This window comes from Cydia strobilella, chromosome 10 (genome assembly GCF_947568885.1).
Source record: "Cydia strobilella chromosome 10, ilCydStro3.1, whole genome shotgun sequence".
Classification (NCBI taxonomy): domain Eukaryota; kingdom Metazoa; phylum Arthropoda; class Insecta; order Lepidoptera; family Tortricidae; genus Cydia; species Cydia strobilella.
In genome coordinates, this window is record NC_086050.1 from 17237108 (window position 1) to 17255742 (window position 18635).

The following is an 18635-nucleotide window of genomic DNA, read 5'->3' on the forward strand; positions in this document are numbered from 1 at the left end:
TAAAGTAGGATTAAAAGTCCGAGTTAGAGGTTACTTTGGGAATTAATTGTATCGAGCGAAGTGTCATAATTCGTGTATCGGAAGCTATGTTGTTAAAGATAATATAGTCAAAAACTACATATATTTTTTCCACGTCTACAAATATCAACGCCTCTTAAAAAAACATGATCATATAAGATTTTTCGCATTCTGGCTCAGGGAACCGCCTTAACTTTTCAGGATTTTCGTAAGGTTATCCTATATAGATAGGTTAGGTTGTTTATTTTATGGCAATCCTGAAAAGTTACGCGTTTCTGAGAAAAACCAAATTATGACTAACGAAAATGCGGACAAACAATACATTATGACTTCAAACTTTATGGGAAACAATAGAGACCCGGTCAGAAAACGTGGGTTCAAACTTTGTGCTGTATAGAAAGAAAATGTAATGTATAAAAAAAATATACGCAAAAATATTCAAAATCAGTATCTTTATTATCCAAGACAAGAACGTAGGTTGGCAATTGGAACTAGAACCCTTGTTACTAAGTAACATTAAATGCTTCCGGGCATTCTAAAAGGGCTTAAGCGCCTTTATGTCCTAATGGATATAAGCTGTTTTATGCAAACTGTTACAATGTACAATGCTCTAAACTTGTCTATTAGTTCGTCTACGGCTCGCTCAACTTCAATACATTACATATTCCTTGATAAAACTGGCCTTTAGGTACTGACAAGGTATAACCTAATTTGGTGCCTAGCTTGTTTTGTATGTAATTTTACATAATACTGAATACTTTTACTTACTAAATATTGACTACTATAAATTTCAAAGTTTATGTTAATGCTGTGGAATTTTTTTTAATTAATAAAAAAAAGTAAAATACTGTACTGAAGCCCTTTTTCATGTAGCTACGTAATGTACAGTTTACAAAAACACATAATAAAAATAAATAAAATAAAAAATAAAATTATAAGTTAGTAATACAGTACAGCAATGATATACTATAATTCTAAAGCTACATCACACCAGAATCGTCATAGTGGATTGGAAATAGAAGGTACGAAAATATGTGTGTGTGCGTGCGTGCGTGCGTGCGTGCGTGCGTGCGTGTGTGCGTGTGTGTGTGTGTGTGTGTGTGTGTGTGTGTGTGTGTGTGTGTGTGTGTGTGTGTGTGTGTGTGTGTGTGTGTGTGTGTGTGTGTGTGTGTGTATGCGCGCGCGCGCGCGTGTGTGTGTGACATTACCCGTTTTCCGCTGCTGCAATGCCTTTACAACTGAAATTATAATCTAAAGATTCAAGCAACAAAACCCTCTGGGCACAGAACTGCCCTTCCGCCATATAAACAAATCTGGATCCAAACTTATAATTGTGTCTGATATTAAACGGTGCATGTAATAAAGGGGTCACAAAGACCCTTACAGCGCGATGACCCCGGCGAAACCTTGTGTGAAGTCATTATAAGCCATATTGCGTCGCAGGGTCAAAGTCAACGTTTTTTAACTTTTTTTGATTCGCAGAACGTATTTTATGTGATTATTTTTAATTGAGTGCTGAAATAAACATAATAGGGTACCAGACCTGCCTGCTGGTCAAATCAGTTTCTTTTTTCGAACTGTCAAAACGATTAGCCACTATCTACTACTACTTTGGATCTATATGAAAACAGAACAAGTGACGTCACGGTCAAGTCACCTACTTTTTTTAGTTCAATCCGATTTATTAAATAGAAATCGTGTCAAAAAATAAAAGCTGTCTACGTTTTTCTAATCATTTTCTGATGCTTTATTTTGTAGATGCTGTCAAATAAATAATGTACCAATTGTAAAATATACAGTCAACATCGCTATTAAACAAATTTACAATATTCATTATAATTATATTATATAACTGTTTTATGTGGTAACTTCATTTCACGACAACAGCTAATTTGATTATTAATTGCAGTCCTAATCCAAAAGCGAACTCAATTCCGTTTCAATATTTCTAAGATTAGATTATCTACCTACCAAGTGCATCGTGGTCATGCGATATAGGTATAATGGCTGTGTGTGCGATAGTGGCACCCATCTAGCGACTATCTATCGATATTCTTTACTTTTGTGAATTAAAATGTAAATTCTTATCACAATAAGTTATATACAAAAGATTCGTAAAAAAAACTAACTACTTATGAAGGTAAAAAACTCCTATTTTTGGGCACATTTATTTTATCCACCAAAGAAAAGATTACCCAAATAATCCCCGAAACGGCCCGCTCTTTTGAAATATAGTGTCGTCAAATATAGTATCTGTATGTACTAATAACAACCGTATTTCCGTATTAATAAAATTCACAATTAGTCAGTAATTATGTCCATAGTATATCAACGTACGTACACCTGACATCTACCTTATTTCCATGCACTAAAGTTTACAATACGTCAATAATGTTGCCCATTGTATGGTACGTTAATACTGGCCTGAGGCATATTTTGTAAGTACCCGTGTTCAAATAACTGAAGTATTCCATTATATTGGATCCGGGCCCCGGGCGCCCGGCTCAATATTGAGACAATAATCCTAGTAGTCCCTTATTTTCTGCAGTTTGCTTGAGGAAAGGAGGCCGCTTCGCCATACAAACGCAGTCCCCATTTTCCTCTCTGGATACTGACATTATAGAAAATATTGTCTCTTTTAAGAACATACGGTGAAATTGCTCTTATTTTGTAGAAAATCTAACGAAAAAAATACAACAAAATATCAATCGGCCCACAGATATTAAATTATACTTATCATCGTACCTACTTACTCGTAAATCCTAAAAATAACCACTTCAAAAATTCAACGTCTGCTTTGTAAGCATTTAACGCGCGTGTATGTTCTTTCATAGATTTATAATAAATTCGCAAGTAAGTTTTAATTACAATTTCGAGAAACAGAAAGCGCTTTGACGAATGTTTCAAATTGTTCATTGTTTCCAAATCTCAGAGATAATTAATAAATATGTAAGTACAAAACTTTTGTACTTAATATATAAAGTACCTAATGTAATCTAATAAAGCATTTAATCTGGATTTGTCTTTTACCGGCAAAAGAACTTGAATACCTAAGTAAGAAATTGTCAAAATTACAGTTTTTTCTTAGCTAATGGTACAGCAATTTATACCTAAAATATGTACATAGACACTATCACGTAATTTTTCGTGTGTATTCTATCTTTTTTGTCATTCCGATATATATTTTTACGCTGTTTGGTCACAGTTAACCTCTCCTCGCTTTGCTCGTCGTCGCACCTAACTAATTTTATCGCTCTGCCAGTATTCTGCCAAATAGGTTTTAACTAGTAAAATCGCGTTTTCCCAAGTCAAAACTAGCTTTAACTGAAATTAATTTAGAGTACTTAGGGAAAACTAGTTTTCACCAAGTCACTGCGAAAACTATTACTAGTAGACTAAAAAAACCCTAATTTAAACTAGTTTCACCATGACACTGCGAAACTTTACTAGTGAAAACGCGTTTTTTGGTAACATAATATATATATATATTATATATGTCGTTGTCAACTACCCACAACACGAGCCTTATTAAGCTTACTGTGTGGGACTAGGTCCATTTATACAAAATTGTCCTAATAATGTTAATTAATTATTTATTTACAAGATCATCAAATCAAAAGTATCATAATCCGGAGAGTCAAAAGCCGATACCTTGAAAGTTTGAGAAACTTGGGAAATACTCAGTTAACTTCTTTAAAGTCAATAATCACAGAACGACAGAACTCTTTCGAGAGTTGAATTAATTTGTATTTACGTTCGTTTGACTATAACTTTTTACTCTATTACAGAAATGGTTATGATTTCAAAGCAATTTATGTGTATAAATAAACAAATAAATAACGTCTAAATCGACGTTGCTGCCCGGATTTGTGACATTTGCGGCAGCAATGCAGTCGGCAGTAATGTCGCGCCGCATTACTGCAGCAGTAATCCTAGTCTTCTGGCCTAGACGGTAGTGACCCTGCCTATGAAGCCGATGGTCCTGGGTTCGAATCCCGGTAAGGGCATTATTGTGTAATGAGCACTGAGCACTGACATTTGTTCACGAGTCATGGGTGTTTTCTATGACCATAGAGTAACTTATACTAGAGCGGTACTGTCATAGTAAATTTTGTAACCCCAGTAAATTCACTGCCATCTGTCGACACACTTTAAAACTAAAAATAAATATTTATAAAAATACGATAAAATGTATTTAAATATGGATAAATGATTTTTTTATTTGCATTAATTATTTTTATATGATATTGACCCATGTTCTTTCACTGGTATGCGTTAAAATTATAAATAACAAACGAAACAGTCAACGCCCTCTATACGAGTGTAGGCCAAAACTAGTGGCGCCATCTGATCGAGAATCAAATTTTCGTGATTTTCGAGGCACGTTTTTTCCTTAGACTGTATCCATCTATTACGGAGTTATATCTATCTTTGCTATGACCTATGTTTCTATGTTTTTGTATATTTATGTATATAATATAGTTATGTAGGTACCCACAAAACAAAGCCTTCTTGAGCTCACTGTGGGGCTTAGTCAATTTGTGTAAAATGTCCGCAATAATATTTATTTATAATTTCATTTAGTAATGCTGATATACGTAGTCTAAATCCGAAAGGTACCTTTATTCATTAGAAGCAAAGATAGATATAACTCCGTAATAGATGGATACAGTCTAAGGAAAAAACGTGCCTCGAAAATCAAGAAAATTTGATTCTCGTTCAGAGGGCGCTACTAGTTTTGGCCTACAGTCGTATAGATGGCGTTGACGGTTTCGTTTGTTATTTAACAATTTTAACGCATATCCGTAAAAGAACATGGGTCAAAATCATAAAAATAATTAATGCAAATAAAAAAAATCATTTATCTATATTTAAATACATTCTATCGTATTTTTATAAATCTTCATTTTTAGTTTTAAAGTGTGTCGACAGATGGCAGTGAATTTACTGGGGTTACAAAATTTACTATGACAGTAACGCTCTAGTATCAGTTACTCTATGTTAGAAGTAATAGTAGATGAGAACTTACCTTTTAACCCATTTAGTTCGTTTAAATTGTAAAGAACCCTAAACACAACAACCTAAAAATAAAGATGTTCACACACTCATCTCAAATCCCCGCTCATATGATATTCATTAGATTTCATTTCATTTGTCAGCGCCATTTCTTTGATGAATTATTCACATGTATACGCAATTTGTATGAGTCCTGAAACTATTCCTGGATATGACGTGGATATATATGCGCGATTACTCTCCAGTTTTATTCTGAGATCGGAATTATGTTTAAGAGCAAATAAAATGAGATTTTGATATACTTGTTCACAAAATTAAACAGATTTGGACAAGTTCTTTGCTTGATAATAAAACATGTGGGTTATGTTTTGAAGCGTGTTTTTATGTTTTTTGTATGCCTTGTTGAGATACCATATGACCAAAACCCAGGTAGCAAAATGACGTCAAAAGACGTCAGCGACGTCATAATGACGTAATAATGCCGTCATTATGACGTCGCTGACGTCATTTTACGTCATTTTGCTACCTGGGAACTGGCCTAAAGGGCTGTCAACTATTGGAAATAGGCTGTCAAACACTAGCACGCCAATTAGAATATGGAATATCGTGCATTTCACTCGTACTTGTCCGTACATATATTGGCGCGAGCCAGACGCACGATCGAATTGGCCTGTACTAAACCTCAACTTTTGTAATTCAAATACTCGACATTTTCTGTGACTTTTAAGACAATTTACAGAACGCCAAAATGAAGGTTTATACCGACGGCGCGATTCGGGAAATGAATTAGATTCACTAGATATGAAATAGTAAAGATATGTTAGGTACCTTAGGTACCTTATGGCTTCTGGCGCTTACGTCCCAGGTAGCAAAATGACGTCAAATGACGTCAGCGAATAATAATGCCGTCATTACGACGTCGCTGACGTCATTTTGCTACCTGGGGTCGCATACCGCCGCAAATTATTGCGGCGCTATGCGACGTAAGCGCCATCCAATATTAATTGGAGCGGCGTTAATAATAGCGTTAGCGCCAACCGCCATAAGGTACCTTTACCCGTGGGACGTCACATATATCTTTCATCATCATCATCATCATGTCAGCCGATAGACGTCCACTGCTGGACATAGGCCTCCCCCAAGTCTCGCCACTCCGACCGATCTTGTGCCGCTCGCAACCACCGAATTCCCGCGACCTTCACCAGGTCGTCGCTCCATCTCGTTGACATATATCTTTACTATTTCATATCTAGTGAATCTCTAATTCATTTTCCGAATCACGCCGCGAGTTCCCGGCTTATTTGTGATTCTGAGGAGACCCTTTGACATTTACCTTATGCCTTTGTTAGCCGGCAACGTATTATGAGACAAACCTCATCCTCAACAAAACCAGTCATTGACCAAAACAAATCCGTTATGAGTCAAACCATCTTTTCCATTTCAATCTCATATCTCACGTATACCTACTTGGCCGGCTTTGTTGGATTTGCGAAGCCACAGACATATATGTAAATAGATGCCCATTAAGATGTGCGACTTTCAAACTGAAGCTTTTCCGCTTGAGGGTACCGTTCGGATTCAGACTATACCAGCATTACTGCTGGAGTGTTGCAGCGCGAAATGACTGCCAACTGCATTACTACTGCAAATGTAAAAAATCCGGACAGCAACATAAATTTATCTATAATTGAATTTTTTGGCGTTTCCTGCAGCAATTCAATCGGCAATAATGTCACGTTGGATTACCTACTGCCGGTGTAGTCTGAATTCGAACGGTAACTTAACAGTGGTTATACTCAATACTCAATACTCAATCATTTATTGCACATAATGGTTACACAGATGGAATATAAATATAATTATTGATCACATTATGTACCCAGTTGGGCGCAGCAAATAAGGAGAAAAGCACTTTCATAATAATAAAATAAATCTAGGTTTTCACTTAATTCTAGGTATTACTTATGTGGTTTGTATGATGTTGGAATAATTATTGATTGGACTGATGAGAGTGTAGAAAATAACTAATTTGCAACAAGTATTCATATAGACATTTATTTACATACAAGATATATACAGTGGTACTACGTAAACGAAATTAATAACTAGCTTAAATCTAAAATAGGCCCTTGAGGCATTGTACCAAGGATGTTGGCTGCATTTCCCCGATGTATCGCAATACTGATACGTTGTGCGAGAAAGCCGCCAGCTCTTCGGTCCCCAGTTACGTCAACCAGACGCTTCGCGATTTCTGCAAACAACTTATGCGCGCCGGGACCCCATGGACCTAGAGTTTCAACTCCAAATGGAACGAAATGATACTCTCTACCGAGGCTCTTATATTTATTTATCAAGTATTGATATGACAACACCAGTTGGAATTAACTTTTATACCACACGTAGGTCCATATTAGTATGCACTTTACGAGTGCATATATTAAATATTCGGTACCTTTGCGTAATCTTGCCAAGGAACTATATATCTGTAACTTGGGGTTTTCTCCAACTTTTCAATAATCATTGACAAAATCCTTCATTGGACCTCCCCACCTTTGTGGTTGCGAGGATATCCGGTGTATTCCGGAAAATAATGCAATACCGACGTTTTCAACGAAACAACGTATGAAAGAAAAATGAGAAATACCAAAAAATAGCAAGGCGGTATTTGCGCTTAACTAGAATATAAATTTAAAGCTAATTTTTCCTAATCGTCAATTGTACTTCATTTATATTTATTTCATAATCATCATCATCATCATCATCATATCAGCCCTTTATCGCCCACTGCTGAGCATAGGCCTCTCTTCCAGTACGCCACTTGTCCCGGTCCTGAGCTAATCTCATCCAGAAGTGACCCGCAACCTTCCGGATGTCGTCCACCCAACGAGCCGATGGACGCCAGGGGCTTCTTTCATTCGAAAGCGGCCACCATTCCGTTAACATTTTAGTCCACCTGCCATCACTCTGCCTAGCAACATGTCCCGCCCAGCTCCATTTTAGTTTGGTAATGGCGAAACCAACGTTTTGCACCTTGGTGCGTCGACGGATCTCGACATTCCTTACTCGATCTTGAAGCTTGATACCGAGTATGGCGCGCTCCATGGCTCTCTGTGCTACGCGGATTTTATGCACAGCCTCCTTAGTGAGCGTCCATGTCTCGGCACCGTATGTCATGGTGGGCAGGACACATTGGTTGAAGAGGCGAGTTTTCAGGCATTGTGGAATGTTAACAGGTTTCAGGATGTCCGCTAATTTATTAAATGCCGCCCAACCCAGCTGGATTCTCCTGGAGATCTCCTTCTGCTGCTGTGCTTTGTCAAATGATAGAATATGTCCAAGATACAAGTATTGCTCGACCATCTCTAGCATTTCGTTCCCAACCTTAATGATTGGAATCAAATTACCGGGGATGTTCGTCATAACCTTAGTCTTGGACATATTCATCTTAAGACTTATACTTTTCATAATACTAACTTATAAGTCGCTTACATATTTAAGAGAACCAACAACCGGTTATTAATTATTTATATTGAAATATTTAAAAAAATCAAAGCGAATAAAAAAATATATGAAACCGACCAAGTGCGAGTCGGACTTTCCAAGGGTTCCGTACATTGTGAATAGGACTAATAGGGTCCCGTTTTTATTATTTGGATACGGAACCCAAAAAAACGATAACACATATAACTGTGATAACTGTGAAGCCGATGGTCCTGGGTTCGAATCCCGGTAAGGGCATTTATTTGTGTGATGAGCACAGATATTTGTTCCTGAGTCATGGATGTTTTCTATGTATTTAAGTATTTATATATTATATATATCGTTGTCTGAGTACCCATAACACAAGCCTTCTTGGGCTTACCGTGGGACTTAGTCAATTTATGTAAGAATGTCCATATAATATTATTATTATTATATTATATATTATTATATCTGATCTGACGTCACTTTGGCAATAAAATTAATACATAATATCACTTACAAATTTTCTGATACGCATGTAGGATTTTTTTTAAACGGGACATTCTATGGATAACGAAAATACAAAAAAAAATCCTCTTTTAAAAATAATTGAACAAGATAAATAAATATTAAAGAACAATCTTACACAGATCGAACTAGTCCCACAGTAACCTCAATAATTCAATTCAATTCAATTCAATCTCTTTATTCATAACGATAAGGCTTAAAATAAGATATCAAAGCAGCAACTGGGTACCTAATACACCTTAGCCTTTCATGTAGCTAAAGTATGTAATGATATCCGTGTTAACATATAACAAAGTTAATAATATCACATCCTACAACATGAGTTGTATCTCAAAGGCGCAGGGAACGCTTGTAGAAACGCTTTTGGATATGAAAACGTAAATTGAACTCAATAATATCAAAGGATTCGTCAGGTACGTAAAGGATGGAGTTTAGTGTTGTGAAAGTAGTTTGAAATATCGCTAGTGCTGAAATTGCCGGCAATATAGCTTAAATTTTTTTTACATTTTGCATTTGTACCCGGACATTAATTCTAATTTAACAATTTGTATTGGTTTTGAACTGGTATTGATACGAGTGATTGTATCGCTAAACTTAAGTGGCAGTGGGCGGGGCACATTGCACGTAGAACCGATGGCATTGGGGCGGAAAGGTTCTCGAGTGGCGACTACGTACCGGAAGGCGCAGTGTGGGTAGACACAAGGTGGACTGATGATCTGGTAAAGGTCGCGGGAGTCCGCTGGATGCGGGTGGCGCAAGACCGGTCATTGTGGCACACTTTGGGGGAGGCCTATGTCCAGCAGTGGACGTCCTCTGGCTGATATTATGATGATGATGATGATGATTGATACGAGTTTGATTTGCACTTTATTTGGCGTGCATCAATCACCGTGAGAGATCATCAAGGTCATAATTATGAAAATAAGATCAGAACCGTAGCAAGTACGAGGCCCCCACTACTTTTTATACGTTAGCTAGATATGGACGTTTAAATATCGACATTTGTATGGCACTATTCAGCCATTATTACTGACATTCGTTTTCGAATACGTTGACATTCGACAATTGTTTCGACATTCTATGGCAGTATCAAAATGGCATTATTTATTATTTTTGTGGCATTTGTAAGACCTTGACGACATTTGTAAGGCACCTTTCCGACATAAGTATGGCACTGTGTCGAAATTTGCATGCCACATTAAAGTAGCCGTACAAATGCTGCCATACAAATGTCGACAAAAATGTCTTTTGCCCGTCTTTCGTACATTGTGTACCCGATTCACGTATTTTATTTACAAAAAAAAAATGCTAGAAATTTCTTTTACTAGTTTTTTGGTGTTTGACGAGTTGAAGAGCAAGAACCGAAAGTTTCAATCGCAAGTGCCGCAAATACATAGTTAGTTTTCTAAAATGCATATATTATTTGCGACACTTGGCAATTTGGGCGTCGTCTGCTGCCGTCCGCGTCCCTGGCTTCTTGGCAGAGTGAGAGAGAGAGAGGACGTGAGATGGGGCCAGCGTGTCAACGCATGTTACGTCCCACGCCAGGGGTCGCCATAGGAACCAAGGTACGAGCGAGCAGCCGTCAGGATACGTAATATTATTATATCGTCTTCAAGTACCTACAACACAATCCTTTTTTGTACGTAGACCTCATTGTGCGTTATTTTTCTTTGACCAAGAGTTAATAAGTATCTCATAGGTAAATGTGCTCCACCGTAGACCGCATCATCACTTACCATCAGGTGGGATCGTGGTCAAACGCCTGCCTATATCATAATTAAAAAAAACATTGCTGTTTTTTTGAAGTTTTCTGTTTTTTGCGACAATAAATGACTTCGCTCTTAAACTATCGTGAGACATATTTCAAAATATAGGTATTTATCAGTACGGTTTTTACTCACTATTATTTTTAGTCGCTTTTGGCGACATGTTTCGGATTCTTTGGGAATCCATCTTCAGGCACGAGTGTCCGCGGCGGTTGTACGCCCGCCTCGTCGCTCGTTGCGCACGCGCTGATGGGGCGGGGGCGGGCGGCGCGGGGCAGTCCGCAGATGGAGTCGTCAAGTGAAGATCTGGTAGGGCGGCTGTATCGAACGAAGTCAAGCACACTGCACTCACCATGTCCCCGCGATCGTCACAAAATAATAGTGAGTAAAAACCATACTGATAAATATTTTTAATAAATGACTTTTTTAAGTTATTGACATTACTGTGGAACTAAGTCGATTAAGATTTTCTCATAATACTTATTTCTTTATTCGTTTCTATTTATAGTAAAAAATATACATATGTATTTAGTTACCTACCAATGGTGGCGTGGCGCTTCACAAAGCCATTGAGCAAGTTGGAGCTAAATTCGCCTGTTTGTTTTAAAACTAATTTCAAATTAGATAAACTCGTGGAAATCGAGTTGTATGGATATACGACGAAAGAATAACAAAATTTACATTTGTCCTACTTAATAGAATTGTTAAATTTTAATCTCATTCTGATTTCAAGATTGGAATAAGGAAAAGGCCATATCTCAAAGGGACTTAATTAATTAAGTTCTAAATAATATTTTCTTAAGAACGTCCATTTTCTTCAAATAAATTAAGGAAACGTAAAATTTAATTTAGTACCATCAAAATAATTATTCGGTCAGTTACGAGTTGGACTTGCACGATAGGAGTTCCGTAAAATTACGAAAAATGTGGGGTTATAGTATTTTTTGGCTTTGGTTTCGTTGCACCTAATATCATAATGCCATTGTCTTTATTTTTCCTAAATTTCAAAACAACAATGTTTTCCAATTAATTTCTTCCTTAAATGGCCAAATGTTACTTTTACCCATATTGTCCGAGTGCCGGTATTTAAAAAAATAGTTTCAAATGCCGAATTGCCGATGGAACTTTTTTTAAACTACATACCAATACATATAATAAGATCAACTACGACTTAAGTGTAATTTTATATACTTTTTCGCATTAGCAATTATTAATATTATTATATTACACACTACTATTATACCTGTATGTATTAAATCGGTCAATCTAAACAACATACTACGGCCCGGCCACGACATCGCGTGTCGGCGGCAGCGGCGAGCGGTGCCCATAGGTTGGAGCGAGACACAGCGATCGGACCTTTCGTTCCCACCTTTGGCCGCCGCTCGCCGCTGCCGCCGCCGCGCGATGTCGTGGCCGGGCCGTTAGGTACCATATTAGCGTTCCGTTAGCGTCCATCGGAACCCTAAAACCCCAATTCAGCTCCCATAAATCCAATACGCGACTAATTCCCTTCTCTGTGTCGCTCGTAACGCAATAAATTTTATAAGTTAACAATAATTAAGCGCCGGTTCCGGTATTTAAAACCGGTCAATTATTCCGATTCGAAATTCGAATGTCATAAAACTGAGCGCCGTAACAGGAGACGAGTGAATAATATAGACTGGAAATCTCCATACGGTTGGCATGATCAGAAAGTTGGAAGGCGTTAGCAGCAATGGCATTTATGCATTATTTTGAGTTGATGGTAGGGTCCGAAAATCATTTTCGAAACGGAACCTTTATTTTCGGTAGTGTCCGACCGAAGTTTCGGCTTCGTTTCGGTTTCAGCAAGTTTTGGCATAAAGTAAGTAAGTAAGTAAGTATTTATTTGCAAAGAATAAGTAGGTACAATAGTGTCTTAGGTGGTAAGTGACAATTGGTTGCTTATTCTGCTATTTGTACTATCTAATCAAGTTTTGACCGAACGTTCATTTCCGGCTGAAATTAGAGCAAAATCAAACCTTCAAAACATCAAACATCAAACATTTATTCAGCAAATAGGCCACAGGGGCACTTTTACATGTCAAAATATCTGAATTCGGTCGGACAGTAGTTAATGGCCACTGAGACAGAAAGAAAGCTAAGATTTTTAAATCCTAGTGGTAGATAATATTATATCACTCAACTGTTCGGGCGCGCATGGCTCACAGCTGCAGCAACTGCTCCGATCAGTTAACGAGGCACAGTTTATGGATTGCTGAAAAAAACGACTTCAAAAAAGGATAAAATAAAATTCCTCCTGACGGAGTTCTGAGTTTCTTTCCCATGTAGGTCCTGACACTCCTGACTGATCATTTTTTTTTTGCATTTTTTTAGAGAACGACATTTTCTTCTCTATACAGCACAACCGAGATTTGAACCCACAATTTTGAACCACCACACAAATAACAAAACTTCCGTGAGACACAGACATATTAAATATATTAATAACGGGTCACTCACGTGAGTGACCCGTTATTAATATATTTAATACACCACACAAATATGGAAGGTTAATGCACAGAGCGAATTAGCAGTCCATATTATTTAGATATCTCCAGCCGTAATGAACAGGCGGCGCGCGCAGTAAACTATGTCGCTGTTAATATCGGGCCGGACATTTCGCTATTTGGCCGGTGACCGTTAAATAAAGTAGGATGTACACTGTGCTCAATTTATGACCTGGGACGCGAAATTATTTGCAGCGTATTAGCAAAGTTATGCTGGTTAGCAAGCGTGCTGGGCTGCAAAATATTATCAGCGCGTGTCGATAACTAATAGGCCAATTCGAATGCACACTGTTATCAAAATGACATCTAAATAATGTCATTATATGTTACAAGTATAAAATTTAAAAACTAAATCTGAAAATAAATAAAACTAGTCCTAAAATAAATAACTAAAAACTATTCCCCTGCGGCATGGTGCCGTAGATGATTGCAATGCTTACTCTGTGTGCGAGGAAGCTGCCAGCTCTACTGTCACCGGTGGATTTAGTTTTATTTATTTTTAGATTCAGTTTTTAAGTTTTATACTTGTAACATATATTGTATTATCGTTTAGAAGTTAAATGATGTCATTCAGTTATTTTGCATGTCGCTAGTTATTGTCTACTCATGTAGCACGAGCGAGATGCAAGATAACTAAATAACATCATTCAGATATCATTCATTGACTTGTAGACAGAAGTTAGCACACGCGCTGATCCAGTTCGGATAATGTTTTATTATTATTGCATTAGTTTAAATTGCCCGCCAATAGTAACTTTTTCATTTTATTTTGACGACCGGTCTGGCCTAGTGGGTAGTGACCCTGCCTGTGAAGCCGATGGTCCTGGGTTCGAATCCCAGTAAGGGCATTTATTTGTGTGATGAGCACAGATATTATTTAGTTCCTGAGTCATGGGTGTTTTGTATGTATTTAAGTATTTAAATATTATATCGTTGTTTGAATACCCATAACACATTGTACCTAATGCTTACATATTTTGTAATAAATAAACAATTAAACAATTAATAGTCACTTATTCCTGAAACGTAATATTGGCTGTCCCATATATTTTCGAGAAACGGCGAACGGGCAATAACTCTTGCTAGCGGGATATTAACCCTTATCTTGGCAAGGCTCAGAATATTTTAAATTTTAATATTTTTTTAGGGTTCCATACCCCTGTTACTAAGACTCAACTGTCCGTCTGTCTGTCTGTCTGTCTATCACCTGGCTGTATTTCATGAACCGTGATAGCTAGACAGTTGAAATTTTCACAGATGACGTATTTCTGTTGTCTGTCGGCCGGTTTTTTAGTTTTTTGTCACCTATTGACCATACAAGACTATTAAAAAATAATGAAAAAAAACCGGGGTCTTCTAGATTCGGAAAATCATATGTATCATATTTAATACAAATATAATACAATTGACCCCTCGACAAAGTTGCCTACATTTTATTTATTATTATTGATTTCTGTTGCATTACAAACAAAACATGTAATGCAACAGAAATCATCATTTATTTTTATTAAACCACAATAATCATATTTACGAATACCTGTAAAAATAAATCATATTTACGAATACAGGATCACATGGTAGAATTTTTTTGTTCTGTAGAGATTCATAAAAAACGTTAACAAAAAGTAGTGTAAAATGGAGAAAGTAAACAACTAAGGAGGCATTTTTTGCCATAAGTAAATACAATTTGCCACGCTACGGTCTACGGCGTAGCAATAGGCTACAGCGCACGAATATACAGTTTAAATAATATCTATTACTAAAAAAAATGAAAGTTCAGTAAATAGTATGATAACTAATATGACATATTTAAATCATGTTTTGCAAATCTCCACAAATTTAAAAAAATAAAATAAATCATGTGCACCGTATTTTGACGACAACTTGGCAATGTATTAAATGTAATAAACATGTACTTTCATGAGTTAATTGCAATGTATCAAATATGATACATATCAATTTCATGTTAATATTTTGTGTGTTAAATGTTTTTAAATACGACCACTATGTAAATCCTAATATTCCTAATACAATAACAGATTATGTTAAAACCATGTTGTTTCCGCGGCAACCCTTTGATTATTACTAATTAATTTACAATAACACTTGTATGCATTATTGTTTACTATAATAAAGGAGAGTAGACCGATATATTTACAGCAGAATTTTTTTTTAAGTAATAAAGTGAACTTGCTAGATTTTTTAATGTTCCGTGTATCACGGGTGTTACAATACCAAGATAAGGGTTAACACTATCATAGGTTACTCTCCGCTTTTATGAAGACACATTAGGCTTACAGAATTTCCATATTTGAATGTTAAGTAAGTATAGGACGGGAAGCCTTGTTGGTGGGCTTAAAGTGACATTTAAATGGCTACTGCAGCACTGTAACTGCTGCTTCGTCGTTGTTGCCATCACTGTATCTGTCAATTTCCTTGATTGAGTGACGTTCGCAGCTATGCATTCGCAGCCGTCACTCATTTCATCAAGGAAATTGTCAGATCAAAATCAAAATCAATATTATCTTTTTAGGGTTCCGTACCCAAAGGGTAAAAACGGGACCCTATTACTAAGACTCCGCTGTCCGTCTATCCGTCCGTCTGTCCGTCTGTCTTTCTGTCACCAGGCTATATCTCATGAACCGTGATAGCTAGATAGTTGAATTTTTTACAGATGATGTATTTCTGTTGCCGCTATACCTAACAAGAAATACTAAAAACAGAATAATATAAATATTTAAATGGGGCTCCCATACAACAAACGTGATTTTTTTGCTGTTTTTTTTCATTAATGGTACGGAACCCTTCGTGCGCGAGTCCGACTCGCAGTTGGCCGGTTTTTTATTTTATCATTGAAGGCAAATTATCAAAAGCATATTGTAGCGAACCTTGTATTGCGGGGATCAGGGTCATAAAGAGTTACGGATATAAATATTTTAAGTACCGTCAACCGGGGTGAATAGGGATGGCTGGGGTGAATAGGGACAAAACTTAAAATGTGATTCACCTGACAATTTCTTAACAAATACCCACACAAATTGCATCATTCGATTGAAAATAATATTTTGTATCATACAATTTGTGTAGGTACCTAGTTATTAAGAAATTGTCAGGTAAATCATATTTTTAGTTTTGTCCCTATTCACCCCAGCAATCCCTATTTATCCCGGTTGACGGTATATCCATATTTATACAGCAGCAGTAATCAAACTAATTAAGTACTTACGTAGGCTAGGATCAACTAACACTCATTGGACCATTAATTTGTTGTCTTGAATAAAATAATATAAATAAATAAATAAAATAAAATGCTGCTGCAATTGTACTGAACGTATTCAGTGCATTCGCAGTAGGTATTCGCACATTTGTACGGCCCGGGACCGATTGCGACCGCTAATCGTGTCAAAACTTCGGCACGGGCTTTTTAATTAAAACTTATTCAATATTATGGAATCGGCTCGAGTTCGGTCAGCGACCTCAGCGAGTTTGAAGTTTTAACATAACATGCTAGCGGAATTTAATTCGTTTTTCTAATTCCGAACGATGTTAAACTGTCGCGAGGAATTTTAAAGTTTAATTCGATGCGGGCTTAATTGGTATAGTTTGAATTTTCTCAAATGATTTTTTACGCCAAAGATCCTAACCTGTTAAACAAAAGTTCATGCGAGCGCGTGGCCATTGTGCCAGCGCGTGCCACGCCCTGAGACGCAATCGCCACGCGTTCAGACACAATGGCCACGCGCTCGCAGAAAAGAAACAATGGCCTTTGTTTAACAGATTAGGGTCTTTGGCGTAAAAATCATTTGAGAAGATTCAAACTATAGTGGTCAATGGTAAACCTTCGTTATATTACATATATTCAATACGGGCACCAACTGCGAAGTTAGGGTTCAATGCGGTAGTTACTTTTAATACTGTTAACAGGATTTGACTAATATTATGAACAATCAGTATGAATTTTGATGTTATAACATAATTATGAGTGCAACATATCGCATTAAATCCACTTTCACAAAGTCAAACAACAACTAATAATGCAACCCGCGCCCCAGAATATGAATTCCGAGATTAGCATTCAAAACCGACTGCGAACAAGAGTTAATTGGAGGCAAACATCTTCATCAACATACCTCGGGGCCCACCGCGCCCTGCTTTACTCTAGCTCAGTAGAGACCGCAAGGAGCTGAAATAGAGAGCTACGAAAGACGCAAAGCTACCTACATTTCATTTATGCTTTTTGCTTTTTTACGGACTGCAACCCAACTGCAATTTGTATGGGAACTGCATACAAGTAGCAGTCGGGTCGCAGTCTGTCTGTACCGCCCCTTAGCCGCCTTTGTTTCTCTTTTGTCTTTTTGTTTATAATGTGTGTAATGTGGCAGACGAATAAATGGTTTATCTATCTATCTATCGAATCAAACGTTCGTGATGGGTACACTACATAATTCCGATAAACGTTATGCCGAATTTCAGAATACCGAATTTTATTATTCCGTTTTTTAAATGCTCGACCTATCAAAATTCCGACTGTCGTAATTACGAATGATGAAAATCACGAAGATTTATATTTCCGAAAAGCCGAATTTTGTAAATTCCGAACCACATAATTCCGATTATAACAATTCCGATGGTAACAAACACCGAATTTGACAATTACGATTTTTTAAATCACGAATTCCGAAATTTTAAATTCTAAACCACATAATTCCGATTATAACAATTCCGACAGTGAAAAACGCCGAATTTTACATTTACGATTTTTGAAATCACGAATTCCGAATTGCCATTATTCCGAATTTTATAATTCCGAATTGACGTTATTCCTATTTTAAATATCCCAATTTTTTAATTTCCGAATAACGATATTCCGAATATATTGTTAAAGTTCGTTTTCTTGAGGGTCGCAGTTCTAATCTAACCTAATCCACTTTTCTGGCAACAGTGCGTTTTCTTGGGGGTCGCAGTTCTAACCTAACCTAACCCACTTCTGACAACATTTAGTTTTCTTGGGGGTCGCAGTTCAAACATAACCTAACCCACTTCTGGCAACAGTTCGTTTACTTGGGGGTCGCAGTTATAACCTAACCTAACCCACTTATCTGGCAACAGTTCGTTTTCTTGGAGGTCGAATCTCCGAATCCGAATTTATTTTATGCCGAATTTTTATGCCAAAAATATTTTATGCCGAATGCACTAAAACGTGAGTCTTCATTTGAATATCACGAATTTCATATTTCCGACCTTACAAAAGACCAAATTTTTGAATTCCGAATTATCTTGTTTCCGATCGGACAATGGTTTTTCGGAATTT

General features: G+C 36.9%; 1 long non-coding RNA gene across 1 annotated transcript in view; it reads left to right on the forward strand.

Moving 5' to 3' along the window:
- Nucleotides 1-261: 261 nt before the first annotated feature.
- LOC134744739 (uncharacterized) overlaps nt 262-18635 on the forward strand; it is an 80747-nt gene continuing 62373 nt past the window's right edge. Inside the window, exon 1 of the long non-coding RNA XR_010128110.1 lies at nt 262-379. This is a non-coding gene — a long non-coding RNA (uncharacterized LOC134744739). The remainder of the gene's footprint in view (nt 380-18635) is intronic.